A 6,030-nucleotide genomic window follows, 5' to 3' on the forward strand; every position below is an offset into this window, starting at 1 on the left:
TTCCAAGGACTTGACGTTTATAATAATTGCCAATTAAATACTGCGGAAGGGCTATCAAACTGCCAACTAGGAACCTCAGTGACCCCAAACTGTGCAAACCAGAAACCTCCACAGTACAAAGTGTTGCAAACCCTTCTCCACGAGCCCCTCTGAGGGAGGTGCAGAGGGTAGCAGCACCAGAACAGGCCTTGTCAGTGGTGGCCCTGCTTGTGGAATGCTCTCCCCAGGGAGGTGTACGTGGCACCATCATTATCAGTGTTTTGGCACCTGGCAAGGACGTTTCTCTTCACCTGAGCTTTGGCCCTTAATCTGTGATCTCTCTTTTGCGCCTTTTTTAATAGGAAGGGTTGAGTTAGATACCTATATCTATAAGGTATATCTATATATACTGTAGTGCTTTTATTTTGGTAAAAAATGAGGTGCTGGCACTCTGTTCCAGGAAGCACCATCACAAAAGAAGGCCACATGCAACTAATAAGTGCAATAAAGAGTAGAGCGGGGGGAGGGGGGGAGGAAGAACACTGGAAGTGTTTAATGGCTAACAGCACTGCCCCCCCCCCAAAAAAACCCTGGAAGATGAGGTGAAACTAGCATAGCAACCTCAGTCAATCATGGTGTGCGTCTCCATTCTTCTGTCCTTGCCAAGTGGAACAGGCAAATGCTGCTAGGGGGAGGGTGGAGAGAAGAGCCCCCTGCCCTTGACAGCCTCATTCTGCCCCACCCTGGGCCCACAGAGCAGCTAAACAGCCATTGGAAACAAAATCCCTGGTCCACCTTGCGACCACCAGGCACAGAAAATGGGCACAGAGAGCAACGTTAGGGATCATTGCGAAAGAGTATCAGGAGAGCCTGGCTGTGGATCAGGCCAGTAGCCCATCTGGCCCAGCAGCCTGTTCTTCTCTCTGGGGCCAATAAGATGCCTCTTCTGCGAAGCCCACAAGCAGGGCCCGAGAGCAAGAGCACTTGGCCAAGAGACTGAACATGGATCTGCCCACATAGTAATGCTGTTACACAGATCTGTGATGAGCTCGCACTTCAAGAAGGACGTTGTACAGCTGGAAAAGGTTTACAAGAGGGCAACCACAGTGACAAAGGGGGTGGAACAACACCCCTATGAGTGAAAGTTGCAACATGGGGGGGTAAGAGAGGTGGCGAGTAAGAGGCGACATGATAGACGTGTAAAAAAGTATGTGCAGTGTGGAGAACATGAACAGGGAAAGGTGTTCTCTCAGTGCTGCGAGATACTTTGCTCTCCTCACATAATCATATCAATAGGCACATCCTATTAGTATTACTGTTATGATTATTTAAATTTCTATCCTGCCTTTCCTCCCAGAAGGGGCCTGGAGTGGCAAACAAAACACTAAAAACACGATAAAACATCTTAAAAACAGACTTTAAAATATATTAAAACACCTTTAAAAACATATTAGAACAAAAGGTCTTCAGTAGGAGCCAAAAAGAGAACAGAGATGGCACCTGCCTAATACCCAAGGGGAGGGAATTCCACAGGGTAGGTGCCGCCACACTAAAGGTCCGTTTCCTATGTTGTGCAGAATGGACCTCCTGATCAGATGGCATCTGCAGGAGGCCCTCACCTGCGGAGCGCAGTGATCAACTGGGTATATAAGGGGTAAGACGGTCTTTCAGGTATCCTGGTCCCGAGCTGTATAGGGCTTTGTACACCAAGACTAAAACTTTGAACTTGGCCCAGTAGCAAATGGGCAGCCAGTGCAATTCTTTCAGCAGAGGGGTGACATGTTGGCGATACCCTGTGCCAGTGAGCAGTCTTGCTGCCACATTTTGCACCAGCTGCAGCTTCTGGACCAACCTCAAGGGCAGCCCCACATAGAGTGCATTACAGTAATCTAGCCTGGAAGTTACCAGTGCATGAACAACAGTGGTCAGGCTAGCCTGGTCCAGAAACGGCCAGGGCTGTCTTACCAGCTGAAGCTGGTCAAAGGCACTCCTAACCACTGAGGTCACCTGAGCCTCTAGCGACAAAGATGGATCCAGGAGCACCCCCAGACTATGGACCTGCTCTTTCAGAGGGAGTACAACCCCATCCAATGCAGGCAACTAGAGCTGCTTATCATCAGCATACTGCTTAGACCTTGCCCCACATCTCCTGATGACCGCTCCCAAGGGCTTCATATAGATGTTAAACAGCATGGGGGACAAGATGGTACCCTGCGGCACCGCAATGAAGCTGACTGTTGGAAGATTCAGGACAGACAAAAGAAAGAACTTCACCCAGCATGCATTGTTAAACTATGGAAGGATGGATCACTGTCTCTAACATAGAGCTTGCCTTTTTCACAACTGCCACAGACTGGGTCCACACCTTCAGTGAGCTGTCCACGACTCCCCCAAGGTCTCTTTCCTGATCAGTCACCACTGGTTCAGGCCCCATGAGCATATCTATGAAGTTAGGAATTTTGTTTTTACTTTTTTGCTCCAACATGCCTACGTTCACATGTTGAGTCTAAGTCCTAGGTTCAATCCCAAACCAACAGGATCGGGGAGTAAAGGGGGGGGGGAGAGGGATCTTCAGACCCCGGAGAGGAGCTGCCCCACTCATTGTTGGCCATGCTGGGCTAAAGGAACAGGAGTCTGACTCGACCTGAGGCAGCTTCATGCAGTTGTGCAAATGGATTTCCCCATATCTGTATGGGGTAGCCAGAACTTGAGTTTGGTCCAGCCATGGCGCTGATAGGGGACAGTCATTGGGCCGTCCTCCTGACCGTTTGGACCATGGCTCTTATCAGGCCCCAGCCAGCCTGGCTGTGCTCCCCTCAGGCCCTCTCAGAGGCCCAGAGAGGCCTTGGCCTTCTGGCTTTTGAGTCCCCCCCTCGCCTGGAGGTGTAATACAAAAATGGCAACACAAAATAAGGCACTGTTAAAAGGGCTTCCCTAATGGAGACTGAGTGGCATAGTTTGGTCCAATGTGCATAAAAGGAAGCTGCAAAACAGTTCAAATGCCAAAAACGTAACAAGGGTGTAAATCTGGGCCAAACAGCATTCCTGGACCGGCTTCCCTTCGCCTCAGTATCATGATAGCCATTCTGGCCGGCCGGCCACCTGGCTGTGTGTCGGGGGAGGTGGTTGGTTGGTAGTCCGAACCTCAGGGGTGGGAGGAGGTTAGGCAAGGCTGGGGCGCACTCGATGGTACGCTTGCAAGTCCCACCAGAGCTCCTGTGTGCCTGGGGGGAGAGTCCTGTGCACAGGGTGGGAGGGAGGAGGCAAACAGGCAACCACTTTGGGCTGCGGGGGGGGGTCCATAACAGGGAGCTATTCTGGCTGATAGGGCCCAGCAGGGCCCAGCACATGATGGGGACCAATAAGTTGGGCCTCCAGCTCCCAAAGCCGGGGAGAGAGGGCTGAATTTAAAGGGCATATTTTGTTCATTTACATACAACACCCCTGCCAGGTCTGCCAGAACCCCCCAACTCTCTGAAAACAGGGGTGGGGTGGGGGCAAGGGGGATGCAGTTGCGGAAGTCTGCCTTGGGGCCCAGAGAAATTATGCTCTGCCAGGTGGAAGCAGTGAAGCGACAGCAGCCACCCCCACCACCCGGGGCAAAACAGGGAGGGAGACGGGGGTTTGGAGGAGGAAGGTGGACAGAAGCAGGCACTCCCTGCCCCTGTGAACAGGCCCTGCCTCACCCCCTCCTCATGCGTGCCCCTCCCAGCATGCCCCCCTGTTTCATGGAGAGGGTGGGGCACTGCCAGGGGAGAGCAAAGCATGCTGGGCCCTTTCCCACCCAGCCCCAGGAGCAGAGTAGGAGCACTCAGGGCCGCTTTTTCTGCTTGGCTGTGCAAATGCAGCGCTGGCTGGAGGGACGAAGCTGGAGCTGAGAGGCAGGACAGGGACCCCCTGCCCCTGCCCCACCCAGCCCTTTGCTGGACCCCCAGAGGTGAGTTTGATTGCTGGGCCTGCCAGGCTGGGCCCCATGTGCTCTCTGGCCTGCAGGCCGCAGTTTGCTCTGAAGGGAGTTTTCACAAGTGGGGGTAGCATGATAGAAGGGTGGGGGTGGGGAGAGGCTAGAGGAGGGGTCACCAATACAGCACCCATGAGTGCCTGGCTGCCCACCAATACCTCCTTTGCCATCCCGAAAGGTCGTCTTCACCATCTCCTCAAATATCCTCAATGCCCACAGACCGTGTGCTCAGTTCTTGCCTGTGCTGGCTCACCTCTTCCCACAGAAGCCATTTTGTGGCTGGTGCCCGTGGCGCTCTCTCAGACTTTCACATGTGCCCACTGGCCCCACAAGGCTGGCAGCCTCTGGGCTAAAGGCACACCCAGCCTCAGCCACGTGCAATGGGAAGCTGCTGTTGGCTGGGGTTCCTGGTGAAGGCAGAGTGGGTGGCCGCTATGGGGCTGGGCCTTCGTTGGCTGCCGCTCAGCAAACAGCCTCTGTTTGCAGCCCACAGGAGGAGCTACCTGCACTCACCTCCTCCAACTGGGCTGCCATTTCTGTTTGCTGGGCTCTCTCTCTGGCAAATCTCCTTCCTTTGTCTCCCTCCTCCAGCACTCCATTCCATAGAATCATAGAACAGAAGAGTTGGAAGGGGGCTGTAAGAGCCATTGAATCCAACCTCCTTTGAAATGCAGGAATCCCACTTAAAGTATACCTGAAAGGTGGCTGCCCACCTGCCTCTTAAATGCCTCCCGTGTTGGAGAGCCCACCCACCCCCAAGGTCATTGGTTCCATTGTCACACTGCTCCAACAGTTAGGAAATTTTTCCTACTGTTCAGCCAAAATATGGCTTCCTGTAAGTCCGTTATTCCATGTCCTGCACTCTAGGACGATTGAGAAGAGATTCTACCCCTCCTCTATGATATGCTATAATATCTTCCCTCAGTCTTCTCTTCTCAAGGCTAAATACGCACAGTTCTTTCAGTCTCTCATCATAGGGCTTTGTTTTAGTTTGTCTGCATCATTCTTAAAGTGCGGTGTCCAGAAGTGGACGCAGTACTCAAGAAGAGGCCTAACCAGTGCCGAATAGAGGGGAACCAATACTTCATGCGATTTGGAAACTACTTCTGTTAATGCAGCTTAAAATAACATTTGCCTTTTTTGCAGCCACATCACAATGTTGGCCCATATTCAGCTTGTGATCAACAACAATCCCAAGATCCTTCTTGCAGTACTGTAGTACTGCTGAGCCAAGTATCTCCCATCTCATAACTCTGCATTTGGTTTCTTTTTCCTGGTGTAGAACCTTGCACTTATCCCTATTAAATTTCATTTTGTATTTTTAGGCCAATGCTCCAGCCTATCAAGATCCCTTTGACGTTTGTTTCTGTCTTCCAAGGTATTAGCTATCCCTCCCAATTTTGTATCATCTACAAGTCTAATAAGCATTCCCTGCACCTCCTCATCCAAGTCATTAATGAAAATGTTGAAGAGCACTGGGCTCAGGATTGAGCCCTGCGGTACCCCACTCGTTACCTCCCATAGTTTGAGAAGGAATTATTGACAAGCACTCTTTGAGTACAATTCTGTAGCCAACTGTGGATCCACCTGATAGTTGTTCCATCCAGCCCACAGTCAGCTAGTTTGCTAATCAGAATATCATGGGGCACTTTGTCAAAAGTGTTGCTGAAGTCGAGATATATTATGTCCACAGCATTTCCACAGTCTACCAGGGATGTTACCCGATCAAAAATGACGTAAGATTAGTTTGGTAGGATTTGTTCTTGATAAATCCATGCTGGCTCCTAGTAATCACTGCATTGTTTTCAAGGTGTTTACAGACTGACTGCTTTATAATGTGCTCCACAATTTCCCCAGGGATTGATGTCAGGCTGACTGGTCTGTAGTTCCCTGGTTCCTCCTTTTTGCCCTTTTTTGAAGATAGGGACAACATTAGCCCTCCTCCAGTCATCCAGTACTTCACCTCTACAATTTTGCAAAGATAATAGAGAGTGGTTCCAAGAGTTCTTCAGCCAGTTCCTTCATTACTCTAGGACAGTGGTTCCCAACCTTTATGAGCACAGGACCCCCTTTATAAGCTGAAAATAAAT

This window comes from Rhineura floridana, chromosome 11 (assembly GCF_030035675.1).
Source record: "Rhineura floridana isolate rRhiFlo1 chromosome 11, rRhiFlo1.hap2, whole genome shotgun sequence".
Lineage (NCBI taxonomy): Eukaryota > Metazoa > Chordata > Lepidosauria > Squamata > Rhineuridae > Rhineura > Rhineura floridana.